Genomic DNA, 19,818 nt, shown 5'->3' on the forward strand with positions numbered 1-19,818 from the left:
TAGCTGGTTACTACAGAAGGTTCATCCAAGACTTTTCCAGAATAGCAAAACCCTTGACTGCATTAACGCATAAAGGGACGAAATTTGAATGGAATGATGAACAAGAGAAAGCGTTTCAGTTATTGAAGAAAAAGCTAACTACGGCACCTATATTGTCATTGCCTGAAGGGAATGATGATTTTGTGATTTATTGTGACGCATTAAAGCAAGGTCTCGGTTGTGTATTAATGCAACGAACGAAGGTGATTGCTTATGCGTCTAGACAATTGAAGATTCACGAACAAAATTATACGACGCATGATTTGGAATTAGGCGCGGTTGTTTTTGCATTAAAGACTTGGAGGCACTACTTATATGGGGTCAAAAGTATTATATATACCGACCACAAAAGTCTTCAACACATATTTAATCAGAAACAACTGAATATGAGGCAGCGTAGGTGGATTGAATTATTGAATGATTACGATTTTGAGATTCGTTACCACCCGGGGAAGGCAAATGTGGTAGCCGATGCCTTGAGCAGGAAGGATAGAGAACCCATTCGAGTAAAATCTATGAATATAATGATTCATAATAACATTACTACTCAAATAAAGGAGGCGCAACAAGGAGTTTTAAAAGAGGGAAATTTAAAGGATGAAATACCCAAAGGATCGGAGAAGCATCTTAATATTCGGGAAGACGGAACCCGGTATAGGGCTGAAAGGATTTGGGTACCAAAATTTGGAGATATGAGAGAAATGGTACTTAGAGAAGCTCATAAAACCAGATACTCAATACATCCTGGAACGGGGAAGATGTACAAGGATCTCAAGAAACATTTTTGGTGGCCGGGTATGAAAGCCGATGTTGCTAAATACGTAGGAGAATGTTTGACGTGTTCTAAGGTCAAAGCTGAGCATCAGAAACCATCAGGTCTACTTCAACAACCCGAAATCCCGGAATGGAAATGGGAAAACATTACCATGGATTTCATCACTAAATTGCCAAGGACTGCAAGTGGTTTTGATACTATTTGGGTAATAGTTGATCGTCTCACCAAATCAGCACACTTCCTACCAATAAGAGAAGATGACAAGATGGAGAAGTTAGCACGACTGTATTTGAAGGAAGTCATCTCCAGACATGGAATACCAATCTCTATTATCTCTGATAGGGATGGCAGATTTATTTCAAGACTCTGGCAGACATTACAGCAAGCATTAGGAACTCGTCTAGACATGAGTACTGCCTATCATCCACAAACTGATGGGCAGAGTGAAAGGACGATACAAACGCTTGAAGACATGCTACGAGCATGTGTTATTGATTTCGGAAACAGTTGGGATCGACATCTACCGTTAGCAGAATTTTCCTACAACAACAGCTACCATTCAAGCATTGAGATGGCGCCGTTTGAAGCACTTTATGGTAGAAAGTGCAGGTCTCTGATTTGTTGGAGTGAGGTGGGGGATAGACAGATTACGGGTCCGGAGATTATACAAGAAACTACCGAGAAGATCATCCAAATTCAACAACGGTTGAAAACCGCCCAAAGTCGACAAAAGAGCTACGCTGACATTAAAAGAAAAGATATAGAATTTGAAATTGGAGAGATGGTCATGCTTAAAGTTTCACCTTGGAAAGGCGTTGTTCGATTTGGTAAACGAGGGAAATTAAATCCAAGGTATATTGGACCATTCAAGATTATTGATCGTGTCGGACCAGTAGCTTACCGACTTGAGTTACCTCAACAACTCGCGGCTGTACATAACACTTTCCACGTCTCGAATTTGAAGAAATGTTTTGCTAAAGAAGATCTCACTATTCCGTTAGATGAAATCCAAATCAACGAAAAACTCCAATTCATCGAAGAACCCGTCGAAATAATGGATCGTGAGGTTAAAAGACTTAAGCAAAACAAGATACCAATTGTTAAGGTTCGATGGAATGCTCGTAGAGGACCCGAGTTCACCTGGGAGCGTGAAGATCAGATGAAGAAGAAATACCCGCATCTATTTCCAGAAGATTCGTCAACACCTTCAACAGCTTAAAATTTCGGGACGAAATTTATTTAACGGGTAGGTACTGTAGTGACCCGAACTTTTCCATGTTTATATATATTAATTGAGATTGATATTTACATGATTAAATTTTTCCAACATGTTAAGCAATCAAACTTGTTAAGACTTGATTAATTGAAATAGGTTTCATATAGACAATTGACCACCCAAGTTGACCGGTGATTCACGAACGTTAAAACTTGTAAAAAAACTATATGATGACATATATATGGTTATATATATAGTTAACATGATATTATGATAAGTAAACATATCATTAATTATATTAACAATGAACTACATATGTAAAAACAAGACTACTAACTTAATGATTTTGAAACGAGACATATATGTAACGTTTATCGTTGTAACGACATTTAATGTATATATATCATATTAAGAGATATTCGTACATCATAATATCATGATAATATAATAATTTAAAATCTCTTTTGATATTATAAACATTGGGTTAACAACATTTAACAAGATCGTTAACCTAAAGGTTTCAAAACAACACTTACATGTAACGACTAACGATGACTTAACGACTCAGTTAAAATGTATATACATGTAGTGTTTTAATATGTATTTATACACTTTTGAAAGACTTCAATACACTTATCAAAATACTTCTACTTAACAAAAATGCTTACAATTACATTCTCGTTCAGTTTCATCAACAATTCTACTCGTATGCACCCGTATTCGTACTCGTACAATACACAGCTTTTAGATGTATGTACTATTGGTATATACACTCCAATGATCAGCTCTTAGCAGCCCATGTGAGTCACCTAACACATGTGGGAACCATCATTTGGCAACTAGCATGAAATATCTCATAAGATTACAAAAATATGAGTAATCATTCATGACTTATTTACATGAAAACAAAATTACATATCCTTTATATCTAATCCATACACCAACGACCAAAAACACCTACAAACACTTTCATTCTTCAATTTTCTTCATCTAATTGAACTCTCTCAAGTTCTATCTTCAAGTTCTAAGTGTTCTTCATAAATTCCAAAAGTTCTAGTTTCATAAAATCAAGAATACTTTCAAGTTTGCTAGCTCACTTCCAATCTTGTAAGGTGATCATCCAACCTCAAGAAATCTTTGTTTCTTACAGTAGGTTATCATTCTAATACAAGGTAATAATCATATTCAAACTTTGGTTCAATTTCTATAACTATAACAATCTTATTTCAAGTGATGATCTTACTTGAACTTGTTTTCGTGTCATGATTTTGCTTCAAGAACTTTGAGCCATCCAAGGATCCATTGAAGCTAGATCCATTTTTATCTTTTCCAGTAGGTTCATCCAAGGAACTTAAGGTAGTAATGATGTTCATAACATCATTCGATTCATACATATAAAGCTATCTTATTCGAAGGTTTAAACTTGTAATCACTAGAACATAGTTTAGTTAATTCTAAACTTGTTCGCAAACAAAAGTTAATCCTTCTAACTTGACTTTTAAAATCAACTAAACACATGTTCTATATCTATATGATATGCTAACTTAATGATTTAAAACCTGGAAACACGAAAAACACCGTAAAACCGGATTTACGCCGTCATAGTAACACCGCGGGCTGTTTTGGGTTAGTTAATTAAAAACTATGATAAACTTTGATTTAAAAGTTGTTATTCTGAGAAAATGATTTTTATTATAAACATGAAACTATATCCAAAAATTATGGTTAAACTCAAAGTGGAAGTATGTTTTCTAAAATGGTCATCTAGACGTCGTTCTTTCGACTGAAATGACTACCTTTACAAAAACGACTTGTAACTTATTTTTCCGACTAGAAACCTATACTTTTTTTGTTTAGATTCATAAAATAGAGTTCAATATGAAACCATAGCAATTTGATTCACTCAAAACGGATTTAAAATGAAGAAGTTATGGGTAAAACAAGATTGGATAATTTTTCTCATTTTAGCTACGTGAAAATTGGTAACAAATCTATTCCAACCATAACTTAATCAACTTGTATTATATATTATGTAATCTTGAGATACCATAGACACGTATACAATGTTTCGACCTATCATGTCGACACATCTATATATATTTCGGAACAACCATAGACACTCTATATGTGAATGTTGGAGTTAGCTATACAGGGTTGAGGTTGATTCCAAAATATATATAGTTTGAGTTGTGATCAATACTGAGATACGTATACACTGGGTCGTGGATTGATTCAAGATAATATTTATCGATTTATTTCTGTACATCTAACTGTGGACAACTAGATGTAGGTTACTAACGAGGACAGCTGACTTAATAAACTTAAAACATCAAAATATATTAAAAGTGTTGTAAATATATTTTGAACATACTTTGATATATATGTATATATTGTTATAGGTTCGTGAATCAACCAGTGGCCAAGTCTTACTTCCCGACGAAGTAAAAATCTGTGAAAGTGAGTTATAGTCCCACTTTTAAAATCTAATATTTTTGGGATGAGAATACATGCAGGTTTTATAAATGATTTACAAAATAGACACAAGTACGTGAAACTACATTCTATGGTTGAATTATCGAAATCGAATATGCCCCTTTTTATTAAGTCTGGTAATCTAAGAATTAGGGAACAGACACCCTAATTGACGCGAATCCTAAAGATAGATCTATTGGGCCTAACAAACCCCATCCAAAGTACCGGATGCTTTAGTACTTCGAAATTTATATCATATCCGAAGGGTGTCCCGGAATGATGGGGATATTCTTATATATGCATCTTGTTATTGTCGGTTACCAGGTGTTCACCATATGAATGATTTTTATCTCTATGTATGGGATGTGTATTGAAATATGAAATCTTGTGGTCTATTGTTACGATTTGATATATATAGGTTAAACCTATAACTCACCAACATTTTTGTTGACGTTTTAAGCATGTTTATTCTCAGGTGATTATTAAGAGCTTCCGCTGTCGCATACTTAAATAAGGACAAGATTTGGAGTCCATGCTTGTATGATATTGTGTAAAAACTGCATTCAAGAAACTTATTTTGTTGTAACATATTTGTATTGTAAACCATTATGTAATGGTCGTGTGTAAACAGGATATTTTAGATTATCATTATTTGATAATCTACGTAAAGCTTTTTAAACCTTTATTGATGAAATAAAGGTTATGGTTTGTTTAAAAATGAATGCAGTCTTTGAAAAACGTCTCATATAGAGGTCAAAACCTCGCAACGAAATCAATTAATATGGAACGTTTTTAACCAATAAGAACGGGACATTTCAATACAGACTCGCACCCAGTGAAATGAAGGAACTTCAAAGCCAACTACAAGAATTTTAGAATGTGGTTTCATACGACCAAGTACATCACCATGGGGAGCTCCTGTTTTGTTTGTCAAAAAGAAGGATGGTACATTCAGGTTGTGTATCGACTACCGAGAGTTAAACAAACTTACCATCAAGAACCGTTATCCACTACCGAGAATCGATGACTTATTTGATCAACTACAAGGCTCCTCAGTTTATTCGAAGATTGATTTACATCCTGGGTATCATCAAATGCAGGTGAAGGAGGATGATATTCTGAAGACTGCTTTCAGAACGCGTTACGGTCATTACGAGTTTATGGTTATGCCGTTTGGGTTAACTAATGCACCAGCGGTCCGAGTGTGTGGACCATACCTTGACAAGTTTGTCATTGTTTTTTTCATCGATGACATACTTATTTACTCAAAGAATGATCAAGAGCACGAAGAACATTTGAGAAAAGTGCTAGAATTGTTGAGGAAAGAAAAACTGTACGCTAAATTTTCAAAGTGTGCATTTTGGTTGGAAGAAGTTCAATTCCTCGGTCACATAGTGAACAAAGAAGGTATTCAGGTGGATCCGGCGAAGATTGAAACTGTTGAAAAGTGGGAAACCCCAAAAACTCCGAAGCATATACACCAATTATTAGGACTGGCTGGTTACTACAGAAGGTTCATCCAAGATTTTTCCAAAATAGCGAAACCCTTGACTTCATTAACGCATAAAGAGAAGAAATTTGAATGGAAGGATGAGCAGGAGAAAGCGTTACAATTGTTGAAGAAAAAGTTAACTACGGCACCTATATTGTCATTGCCTGAAGGGAATGATGATTTTGTGATATATTGTGATGCCTCAAAGCAAGGCCTCGGTTGTGTATTAATGCAACGAATGAAGGTAATTGCCTATGCGTCCAGACAATTGAAGATTCACGAGCAAAATTATACGACACATGATTTGGAATTAGGTGCTGTTGTTTTTGCATTAAAGACTTGGAGGCACTACTTATATAGGGTCAAAAGTATTATATATACCGACCACAAAAGTCTCCAACATATATTTAATCAGAAACAACTGAATATGAGGCAGCGTAGGTGGATTGAATTGTTAAATGATTACGATTTTGAGATTCGTTACCACCCGTGGAAGGCAAATGTGTTAGCCAACGCTTTGAGTAGAAAGGACAGAGAACCTATGCGGGTAAAAGCTATGAATATAATTATTCGTACTAACCTTACTACTCAAATAAAGGAGACGCAACAAGGAGTTTTAAAAGAGGGAAATTTGAAGAATGAAATACCCAAATGTTCGGAGAAACATCTTAATATTAGGGAAGACGGAACCCAGTATAGGGCTGAAAGAATTTGGGTACCAAAGTTTGGAGATGTGAGAGAAATTGTACTTAAGGAAGCACATAAAACTAGATACTCAATACACCCCGGAGCGGGAAAGATGTACAAAGATCTCAAGAAACACTTTTGGTGGCCGGGTATGAAAGCTGATATTGCTAAATACGTAGGAGAATGTTTGACGTGTTCTAAGGTCAAAGCCAAACATAAGAAACCATCAGGTCTACTTCAACAACCTGAAATCCCAGAATGGAAATGGGAAAACATTACCATGGATTTCATTACTAAATTGCCAAGGACTGCAAGTGGTTATGATACTATATGGGTAATAGTCGATCGCCTTACTAAGCCATCACACTTTCTGCCGATGAGAGAAGATGATAAAATGGAGAAGTTAGCACGTTTATACTTCAAGGAAGTCATCTCCAGACATGGAATACCAGTCTCGATTATCTCTGATAGGGATGGCAGATTTGTTTCAAGATTCTGGCAGACGTTGCAACAAGCATTGGGGACTCATCTAGACATGAGTACTGCCTATCATCCACAAACTGATGGACAGAGTGAAAGAACGATACAGATGCTTGAAGACATGCTACGAGCATGTGTTATTGATTTTGGAAACAGTTGGGATCGACATCTACCATTAGCAGAGTTTTCCTGCAACAACAGTTATCACTCGAATATTGAGATGGCATCGTTTGAAGCATTTTATGGTAGAAAGTGCAGGTCTCCGATTTGTTGGAGTGAAGTGGGGGATAGACAAATTACGGGTCCGGAGATAATCCAGGAAACTACCGAGAAAATCATTCAAATTCAGCAACGGTTGAAAACCGCCCAAAGTCGACAAAAGAGCTACACGGACATTAAAAGAAAAGATATAGAATTTGAAATTGGAGAGATGGTAATGCTTAAGGTTTCACCTTGGAAAGGCGTTGTTCGATTTGTTAAACTGGGGAAATTAAATCCAAGATAAATTGGACCATTCAAGATTATTGAGCGTGTCGGACCAGTAGCTTACCGGCTTGATCTACCTCAACAACTGGCCGGGGTACATAATACTTTTCATGTCTCGAATCTGAAGAAATGTTTTGCTAAAGAAGATCTCACCATTCCTTTACACGGAATCCAAATCAATGAAAAACTTCAATTCATTGAAGAACCCGTCGAAATAATGGATCGTGAGGTTAAAAGACTTAAGCAAAATAAAATACCAATTGTTAAGGTTCGATGGAATGCTCGTAGAGGACCCGAGTTCACCTGGGAATGTGAAGATCAGATGAAGAAGAAATACCCGCACGGTTGAGCAAGAACACCAGCATAACTGCTATTTGTAGTGACCCGAACTTTTCCATGATTATATATTAAATGAAAACTATATTTGCATGATTAAATGTTTCCAACATGTTAAGCAATCAAACTTGTTAAGACTTGATTATTTGAAATGAGTTTCATATAGACAATTGACCACCCAAGTTGACCGGCGATTCCCGGATGTTAAAAACTTGTAAAAACTACATGATGATATATATATATATATATATATATATATATATATATATATATATATATATATATATATATATATATATATATATATATATATATATATATATATATATATATATATATATATATATATGATTAACATGAGATCATGATAAGTAACTATCTCACTAAGTATATTAACAATGAGTGATATACATAAACATGAGATTATTGAATTAAGAAACTCGAAACGATATATATAACGATTATCGTTATAACAACGTCTTACTAAATACATATGAATCATATTAAGATATTGTTACACTATGTTTAACATGATAAAATGATAGTTAAATATATCATTAAGGGTGTTAACAGCAAACTACATATGTAAAACAAGACTACTAACTTAAAAGTTTCGAAACAATATATATATGTAACGATTATCGTTGTAAATGTATTTTAACATATATATATGATGTTAAGATATATTTATATACCATATTATCATGTCAACATAACAATTTAACATCTCATTTAAGTATAATAACAATGAATTAACTACATTAAATGAGATCGTTAACTTAAAGGTTTCAAAACAACATTTACATGTAACGACTAACGATGACTTAACGACTCAGTTAAAATGTATATACATGTAGTATATTAAGATGTATTAGTACACTTTTGAAAGACTCCATGACACATATCAAAGTACTTCTACTTAACAAAAATACTTACAATTGCATTCTCATTCATTTTCATCAACAATTCTACTCGTATGCACCCATATTCGTACTCGTACAATACCCAGCTCCTAGACGTATATACTATTGGTATATACACATAATAATTCAGCTCTTAGCAGCCCTTGTGAGTCACCTAAACATGTGGGAACCATCATTTGGCAACTAGCATGAAATATCTAACAAAAATACAAACTAAATGGAACCTTATATGGCATGCTAGTTCACGTTTTCACCATCACCATTATCACTTTCATTTTTCAACATTCATGCATCAAACACATCTCTATCTTATTATCTCTTTATGTTCTAAGTGTTCTTCATCACTTTAACAAAATCTAGTTCAATCTAGTTCATAAATCCTAAACTAGATCAACTTTCAAAACAACTACTCAAATAAACTTCAAGAACACTTTCAAGTTTACAAGTCTACTTCCAAGCTTTCTAATCCATTCCAAGCTATCATCTAAGATCAAGAAACCTTTGTTATTTATAGTAGGTTATCTTTCTAATTCAAGGTAGTATTCATATTCAAACTTTGATTTAATTTCTATTACTATAAACTATCTTAATTCGAGTAAAAATCTTACTTGAACTTGTTTTTGTGTCATGATTCTACTCCAAGAACTTTCAAGCCATCCAAGAATCCTTTGAATCTAGATCAATTTTTGTCACTTACAGTAGGTTTACCTACTAAACTTGAGGTAGTAATGATGTTCATAACATCATTCGATTCATATATATATATATATATATATATATATATATATATATATATATATATATATATATATATATATATATATATATATATATATATATATATATATATATAACTATCTTATTCGAAGATTTAAACTTGTAATCACTAGAGCATAGTTTAGTTAATTCTAAAATTGTTCGCAAACAAAGTTAATCCTTCTAACTTGACTTTTAAAATCAACTAAATACATGTTATATATCTATATGATATGCTAACTTAATGATTTAAAACCTGGAAACACGATGAACACCGTAAAACCGGACATACGCCGTCGTTGTAAAACCGCGGGCTGATTTGGGTTAGATAATTAAAAACTATGATAAACTTTGATTTAAAAGTTTTCCTTCTGGGAAAATGATTTTTATTATAAACATGAAACTATATCCAAAAATCATGATTAAACTCAAAGTGGAAGTATGTTTTTCAAAATGGTCATCAGGACGTCGTTTTTCGACTGAAATGACTACCTCTTATAAAATTGACCTGTAACCTATATTTTCGACTATAAACTTATACTTTTTATGTTTAGTTTCATAAATTTCAGTTCATTATGAAACTATAGCAACTTGAATCACTCAAAACGGATTTAAAACGAAGAAGTTATGGGTAAAACAAGATTGGATAATTTTACTTGTTGTAGCTACGTGAAATTTGTAACAAATCTATACAAATCATAACTTAACTAACTTATATTGTATTATACATGTATTCTAACATATATTATGTAATCTTGGGATACCATATACACGTATACAATGTTTTGACATATCATATATATATATATATATATATATATATATATATATATATATATATATATATATATATATATATATATTATTTGAGAACAACCATAGACACTCTATATGCAGTAATGCTCGAGTTAGCTATACAGGATTGCGGTTGATTCTAAAATAATATATATACTTTGAGTTGTGATATAGCATGAGACTTGTATACACTGGGTCGTGGATTGATTCGAGATAATATATATTGATTTATTTATGTACTACTAACTGTGGACAACTAGTTGTAGATTACTAACGTTGGACTCTTAACTCAACAAACTTAAATCATTAAAACGTAATAAAAATGTTGTAAATATATTTCGATCATACTTTCATATATATGTATATACTTGTTATAGGTTCATGAATCGACCAGTGGCCAAGTCTTATTTCCGGCAAAGTAAAAATCTGTGAAAGTGAGTTATAGTCCCACTTTTAAAATCTATCATTTTTGGGATGAGAATACATGCAGTTTTATAAATATTTTACGAAATAAACACAAGTGATCAAAAAAATTACATTCTATGTTGAATTATCGAACCGAATATGCCCCTTTTTAGCTTGGTAGCCTAAAAATTGATGTTTATTATAATTGCCACCAATTGACGCGAATCCTAAAGATAGATCTATTTGGCCCAACAAGCCTCATCTGAGTTACGGATGCTTTAGTACTTCAATTTATCATGTCCGATGAGAGTCCCAGAATGATTGGGATATTCTATATGCATCCTGTTAAGGTCGATTACCCGGTGTTCATCATATGAATAATTTTTATGCAGTTTGCATGTTATTGAGAAATGGAAATTGAAAATCTTGTGGTCTATTAATACGATTTGATAAATATATAGGTTAAACCTATAACTCACCAACATTTTGTTGACGTTTTAAGCATGTTTATTCTCAGGTAATTATTAAGAGCTTCCGCTGTTGCATGCTAATTTATGGACAAGAGTTGGAGTCAGCATGCTTGTATAATATTGTTTAAAAACTGCATTCGAAGACATATATTGTTGTGTAATATTATTGTAAACCATTATGTAATGGTCGTGTGAAAACGCTATATTTTAGATTATCATTATTTGATAATCGTCGTAATATTTTTAAATCTTTATCGATAAATAAAGGTTATGGTTTGTTTTAAAATCGAATGCAGTCTTTGAAAAACGTCTCGTATAGAGGTCAAAACCTCGCAACGAAATCAATTAATATGGAACGTTTATAATCGATATGAACGAGACATTTCACTATTCGATCTTTTTCCACCCAACTTAAATTTCGATTTAGTGTTTTAAAACCTTATCATTGACAAGTAAATCTCAAGACGATTCCAACGATAGTTTACTCGTCGAAAACGGAGTTACGGTTTGAAAGTTACACTCTTTTCAATTTTACCAAACGCTGACCACTGCTCAACCCGCGTGGCTGAGGCCTCACACGTACGGTTGAGCCCTCAACCGCGTGGTTGAGCCCTCAAAAGTGTGCTCAACCGCGTGGTTGAGCTGTCAAAAGTGTGGGTGCTGAATATCAGTTCCAGCTCGCTATTTTGACGTTTTTAGCACCCAAAACTCGATTTTTGCATGTTTTGGTCGATCCAAAGGCTCAATAAAATCCAAGGTTGAAAAAGACGCGAGACGGGGCCGAAACGGTAGCGACCTCAAAATGTCGCAACGGAAAAAATGGGGCCGAGACGGGGTCGAAACGGATGTTGACTAATGTTGACTTATATATATATAAATATATATTTACACATATTTTAGAGCTAAAAAACCTTCGTTGACAAGTTTGTACCTATAATTGCTATTAGCGTTAATATAATACAAAATGAAATACTAAACTAAGTCAATTTTGATTGATTTGACCGACTTTTGACCGATTTTAACAGAATTTCTGACTTTTGACTGGCGTTAACCCAATTTTTCCTGCATTTGACCTGACTTTTGACCATTGACCAGCTTATAAGAAAACGGGACGGGGTCGAAACGGTTTAGTCACCAAAACGCCGCAACGGGCGTCGAAACGGACACAACGAACGCCGTTTACAACAGTGATAAAATCACATAACACATATATAAACTATTTTTAACATCAATCAAGCATAACATACACATATAATCAAGAATCAAATTCAAAAATCATCAAAACCCATTTTAACCCAAAACCCACTTTAAATCCACCAAATTCAATGATGTTTACCTTGTTTTGATCCTTGAAAACACTTGAATCTTATAAACGAAATCACAAGCTTTGATCTTGCACTTTTGATTTTATGAATTTGAGAAGCAATAGTTTGTTTAGGGTTTTTAAGTTACTAAAAGTGGAATGGGAAGAACGTACTGAGCATATATCAATTAGGGGTTTCTTCACTATAAGAAAACCTATTTTGTCTAATACACGGGTATTTGCCAGTTATCTAAAACACAATGTACCTCATTAGGTGGCCCTAACGAGGTATAATTCACATAACGAAACCTGTTCTGTGACCCTTGTCACAAAGCACACATAACTGAACAACCAAATAATTATTAACCCATAATTATTGAAATCACTAATATTAATAATTTAATATAAACTAAGGGTAAAAAGTCATTTACCGCTAGGCCCGATTCGAGGTTGTTACAAATACCGTAAGCATAAAACTTCCCCGATAACTCCCATTGTTGATAATAACCCGGATGTAATCGTGTCATTACTGAAAGACCCAAACCTGAGAAAACCACCCTCGTGAGCCTCTGTAACAAACCAATATCCCATAATATCCATCTCGTATCGCCCTAAGTTTTCGAGACAAAACCATCTCGCCCTCGCGTCATCATAACCCGAAAATTTCACCCTGAAAACTGCCCAGATTCGAAAAATCGTATCTCAAAATCCAATGGTCCGATAATCACGAAATCTAAACCACCAGTAGATCCGATTGTTTTGCAACACCAGTAAATATTTCAGATCGATCCAATGGTAGATGAATTTACAATGAATTTTCTACTTCTGATGCGCAATCACAAAACCCTAAGAGTTTTCATGACGGATGTCAACTTCAAAAACACATAACTCCAAATCTAACGGTCTGATCACTTTTAAATTTTTACAGCCACTAGATATACTTGTCGAGCACCTACAGTCAAATTTTCAGGTCGATCCAACGATAGAAGAACCGACAATGATTTTTCTACTACAGCTGCGCAATTATACCCTAACCTGAGTTGCTGCAACTTCGGAAAATTATATCTCTCAATTGAACGGTCCGATCTCTATGAAATTTTGAACACCATTATATCATTGAGTAGACAACCACCAGTTAAAATATCATGGCGATCCAACGGTTAACGAACCCGTTATGAATTTTATTCTACAGCAATTTCTGAACATCCGAATTTTGAAAGTTCATTCGTTCTTTCGCACAGGATCGTGAAGAACAAGAACTCGGATCGTTCACCCGGATCTTCCGAAAAATCACTCTCCTGAAACAAACTCTATCAAACCGATCTCTGACTCTGTAACCCTTCGCTAACGATCATCATCATCATAATACAATTGTCGCGACCAACTGCATCATGACCCGCCAGAATCGTCACCTTATCCTAGTATGATTAACTCTGGATACATAGACCATATCCACTGAGTTTATTGCGATATACTAAGTCTATAGATCTCGAAAACATGTTGCAAACCCCAGATCTGTCGTTTCATAACCTTGATGATTACCGAATCATCATCCAATCATAAACTTGCTTTTAATCCGTCATCGTGCCCGGTCTTCAAACCTTTAGCTCTTGATACCACTTGTTAGAAATTCGGTAGTTGACCCTAACAAGAACATGTGATTTAGCCTAATCACATAACCCCACATACAACAAACGAATAAGCGATACGATAAATAAAGCATAAACGACACAGGGATTTAACGTGGTTGTATCCCAACTCCAAACACGGAGAATGGTTTACTCCACGGGCGCAAACCAGAGAATTTTTCTTATTAATTTCATGCACACATTTACAGGTTACAATGAGATGTTTATATAGGCAAAACTAAACATGGAAATAACTTTGGGAACAAGAAAACACCCGTCAGGCTTGGGCCGCGTCGCGCCTAAATGGGCCGCGCCGCGCCTTAAGGCATGATTTCGAGTCAGACTTTTTTTTTCTTCTTTTCCTTGTTGTTTTGATATTCTTCACACATCCAACAACAATCCCCATTGGAACTGAGTTTATCATGGGACAAAGCAATTCCCACCGAAAAAAAGAACCAAAACAACTAAAACGTCTAAACAACAACGACCTAGCAACAAGCACAACATAAAGGAACATAACAACAAAACATAAACCTATAATAACCAACAACAATCCAAAAAATTCAACCTGACTCATAAACCGAGATTGTCTGCTACTTTGAAAGCCTTCTTGCCCCTCAAATTCTGCTTGAAAAACTTGCCCTTGACTTGTTTATATGTGACCGCTCGCCCAAGAGTTATAATCGCAAAATATATATGATTAGCATATTTAGAGGACCTCGAAGCATGACCTTCAAAAGAAACCGGGACCTAGTTATACCTAGGGGTGTGCATGGTCCGGGTGAGACCGAAAAAACCGAGGACCGAGGAGGAACCGAACTGAAACCGAAATAACCGAGAATATTTGGTCCGGTCCTTGGTCCATATATCTTCATTATTTCGGGTTTCGGTCCGGTCCGGGCCAAACCCGAAAAGACCATTGGTCTGGACCAAACCGAGAAAACATATATATTTGTGACCCACATATATTAGGTTACTAATATATCCTTGATATTAATATACATATTTATATTTATTTATTATGACAATGATCCTATAGATATTACGTTACATATATACTAACATATAATACACCATAACTATGTAAACAATATCTTAATAACAATAGGAATTTTAGTTATCGTACCATATCTTGGAGCCAGAGCAAATAATGGATTACAAATTACAATTGATATATGATGAACTCTATAAGGTCATTTCTATGTATATACATATGTATAAATATACGCTATCATAGTTCTACTTTGATTTTGAACTTGGATTGATTTATTTATATGATTTAAGTTTTTTTCATTTGTGTATGACATATATTGATAATTATATGAAGTGCGTTATAAATAATGGAATGAAATAATATATATATATATATATATATATATATATATATATATATATATAATTTTTTCTAAAGTATATGTACGGGTCGGGTATTTACCCGAACCGATTGGACCGAAGTTAGAACCGGACCGAACCGAACCGTATATTAATGGTCCGGTCCTCGGTTCCTATTTTCATAAAAAATTGGGTTTCGGTCCGGTCCGGGTATTGTCTGGTCCGGTCCGGGTATGAACCATGCACAGCCCTAGTTATACCTGATCCGAATATCAACCTGATCCACCTCCATTATTAGGAGTATTTTATATTTACATAGGTACAAATGAAAAGTGGCCCACTTGCCATTATTAGCATTTAAAGGTGTATACCACAACATCAAGGTCTAACTACTTTTGGCTGGTAAAAACATCCAAACAAGACCAAAGAATGATAAAAATGGTTTTATACTCGTGGTTGGAATACAGGATAATATGGTGGATAATACCGTGGATTGTCCATACGATGAATTTATAGTTCAAGTATATGGTGGCCCTTGTCACAAAATTTAACTTTCGAGTGTAAAAGAAGAATCTCATATATTCAAGTTTTAGATTTGGCATAAATGTGAATTTAGACTTTGTTATAGTTTAATACTAATTTTATGAGCCCGAGCGTTGCACGACACTTGTATAAATTAGTATACGGTTACGCTAGTATTGATTACCCAATGTATAATACAATTATTATTATAAAAAAAAAACAAAAACAAAAACCATTTATCACCCATAATATTTGTATCGAATGTATTACTATCAAAAGTATTGTATACGATAATGTTAGTATTGCACACACTTTATATAATAACATGAGTATGAGGTATTGAAAACATTAGTATCGTAAACGTTAGTATTGTATACAATTACAATACAACAATCAGTTGATCTCATTCAATGTTGCAAAGTTTTTTGAACATAGAGTGATACGTTTATGAGTCCGTCCATTAAAATACGTATCGGAAATGTCAAAAAGTTGATACACTTTAAATTTATTTAAATATCATATTTTGTATTTCGTATTATTTGATTGTTTATTTAAATTAAGTTATATACCTAAATTTATTTAAAGTTTATTCATTTATTTTCTGTACATTTCACACACACATTTGTGTTATGGAGTATAATTTATGCTCAAATATAATCTTATGTATTAGAGTGCGGATCTTGTTTACTACTTTTTAGTTTTTATGTGTATATATGCTAATAGCTGATAATAATATTGTTAAATTTAATATTTAAGTAATTGTATTGTACTTACAATATGACTAAATAATATTAACTTTTATATTTATATTATTTTATTTATTTAATTAATTTAAACTATCATTTTATTTTATATTTTAGTTAACGCCACTTGTGAAGTTCAATTGCTCCCGTTACTTTCATTTTTATACTTTTATTATTTATTTATATAATTTAATATTTAAAGTAATTGTATTTTAATTAGAATATGAATAATTTCCTTATCTGAGAAAATCAATTATTGAAAGAATAATAGAATGACACGTGTCAAGAATAAAGGAGAAGTTGACACGTAAGCATAATAGCACGTGTTTTATATAATGTATAGATAGATAGATTCCTTTCATCTCAAACTTATTGTCTCGTTTTAATTTTTTGAGTTTTTCTTGTATAACTTTGTCTTTAGATATATATTTTATGTGGCTCTTGAAGTCGCTGTAATCGTGTTTTTTCTTTCTCTCGTAGCATCCCGTTAGGAGTGTTTGTGAGTTGAATAAATAATCATGACATTCAATTGGTAATTTATTTGGGACGGATCAACTATCAATTTAGTTAGAGTTTCATTGTAACTACATTCAATTAGTAATAATTTATTTGTAACACTTAGAAGTTTAAGGTCACTTCAACTAGTTTGTTAGTTGCCAGATATACTCTAAAATCCACATGTATATCTTGTGCACGAATGCTAATATAACACTCATGGCAACAACACTAAAAGTGTAAACAAGCATGATGGGAGAAAGTGAGACTTTGCTTGACTTGGAAGGACATCAAATAACAGTTCACACATTTGACAATGTTAAGTTATAACCTCAAAGAGGAGATTTTACCACACACAATGCCCGTATAAATTCGTCATGAGGGTTTTCTTCTGAGGGGCGGTATAAACGTAATGTTAATCCCAAGAAATGATCGGATGGATGAGTTTCGACATTGCATTCAGACCCCGTCAATGACTTCTAACAGCCGTTAAAAAAAAGTTACAAGAAACTATATAACAAACGTAAGAGACCGCCTTTAAGGGAAAAAAAAAAAAAACAAATGTAAGACTAAATTGGATAAATGAAGAAAAGAAATAATAACTAAAACAAGTACCGTCACACTTTATAATATGTAGTAGTTGATTTTGTTTGCTTTACAATTTCAAGTGTCCGTATATATACATTATAACGACATCCCGCTAAGTATTGGGGAGTAAAACTCTCATCATGCCACATCAAACCTTTTCCTCTCAACAAACCTTTAAACCTTCTTATCCAAATTCCATCCCCATCAAACCTTCAAATCCAAATTCATACCACTTCAAGCATTCTTCCACTAACAACACAAATCAAACCCAACAGTATCCTTCTTTTTCAAAAAAAGCAACTGTTTTTTTAGGTGGTTTGTCTAGATTTACTAATCCAACCACTATCAAGAATCTTTTACAAAGGTTTGGCAATATTCAAGGTTTAGCATGGAAACAGGATCGGTCTTTCGCTTTTGTTAAATTCGATAACGAGCTTCAAGCAAGTTCTGTCATAACACACATGAATGGGAAATTTATTAATGGTAGAAATCTTTTTGTGGGTTTTGCAAAGACTGATCTGTTTTGTAAACCAAACGATCTAAATTCACAGCTTTCCAACAATAGTTTTCATTACTTAAATACAAATTCTCAGGCCAAAAATCCAAAAATCACTCTTTCCGTTAATGAGGAAACCCGTGATCGACTTTCTTTAACAGCCTTAGTCATCGACAATCAACCTATCAAAGCCCTCAAACTATTCAAATGGTTAAAAATCCGTTTCATTACAGTAGTGTCAATTTCAGCTTGGGGTTCGTACGGTTATATGGTTCAATGTCGTGACGAACAGAGCTTCAAAAGATTGACTATGGGACCCACGCTAAACGAGCTTGAATTCACAGAAGTTATCCCAATGGCTCAAAAAAGAAACAAATTTATTAGAATCGCTAAAGTTATCATTGAAGGCATTCCATTCGATTGCGTTTCCCCGAATTGCACAATCAAAGTGGCTGAACAATTTGGTAGGGTTATTCACGTAGATCGCCACTCTTACAACCTCAAACGAGCAGATGTTGTGCACGCTTTGATTGAAATCCATAAACCAGGTCCGATCAAGCAATATATCAGTGCTAACGTGGCAAACGATGCATATTGCAATCTTTGGGTTGAAGAATTGAACCAAGAGGAGCTTATCGAAACTGTTGACGACGTCATAATCAATGAATTCAATGAAGCTATTTCTCTCACAGTACAAGCAATGGAGAATATAAACGAAACAAACGGAAAAAGTTCACCAGGACCGGAATCTTCACCGGAATTACCACCGGAATACTCACCTGAAGAAGGTGAAGTATACGTTACAGAGGACAATTCGAATTTCAAAACACCCTTGAAAGCTTGCAGTTCGGTGTCAGATAAAGTACCTAAAGAGGTACATTACTCTATGGAAAAAGTCAAAACAAAACTTGCAGAAGAGATTAAGCTTTCTTTCTTTTCTCCTAAAAGCAAAATTCAAGTACAACCCAGTGTAGGAATGGGTAACCTGTCAAGTCCTTGTAGCCAACCAATACTTCAACAGATACCTTTTAGTTTTAAAGATAATGACTATCCTGCCCTTAGTCATATTCCAACTAAAAACCCTTCTACTTCCTTTAACCATTCGAATATTGTCACTGGTGTACCTTCTGTACCCATCTTTAATTCCGTTTCTTTTGCTTCAAAAGTAACAGAATCTAAGAACAACATTTCTGATCAATGTTTGGGCAAAAGCTGTAAAGAATCATGCGAAAAACTTAAGACTCGTTGTATACCCATCGCCAATGAGAAAGATCCTGTTACTCTTTCAAAAGATGATAGCAATGGACACAAATTGAAACCTCAAGGTAATAGTTGGGTTGATCAAGTTCCTAACAATTCAACTATATTTGATACGGATA

Source organism: Rutidosis leptorrhynchoides, chromosome 10, assembly GCF_046630445.1.
Source record: "Rutidosis leptorrhynchoides isolate AG116_Rl617_1_P2 chromosome 10, CSIRO_AGI_Rlap_v1, whole genome shotgun sequence".
Lineage (NCBI taxonomy): Eukaryota > Viridiplantae > Streptophyta > Magnoliopsida > Asterales > Asteraceae > Rutidosis > Rutidosis leptorrhynchoides.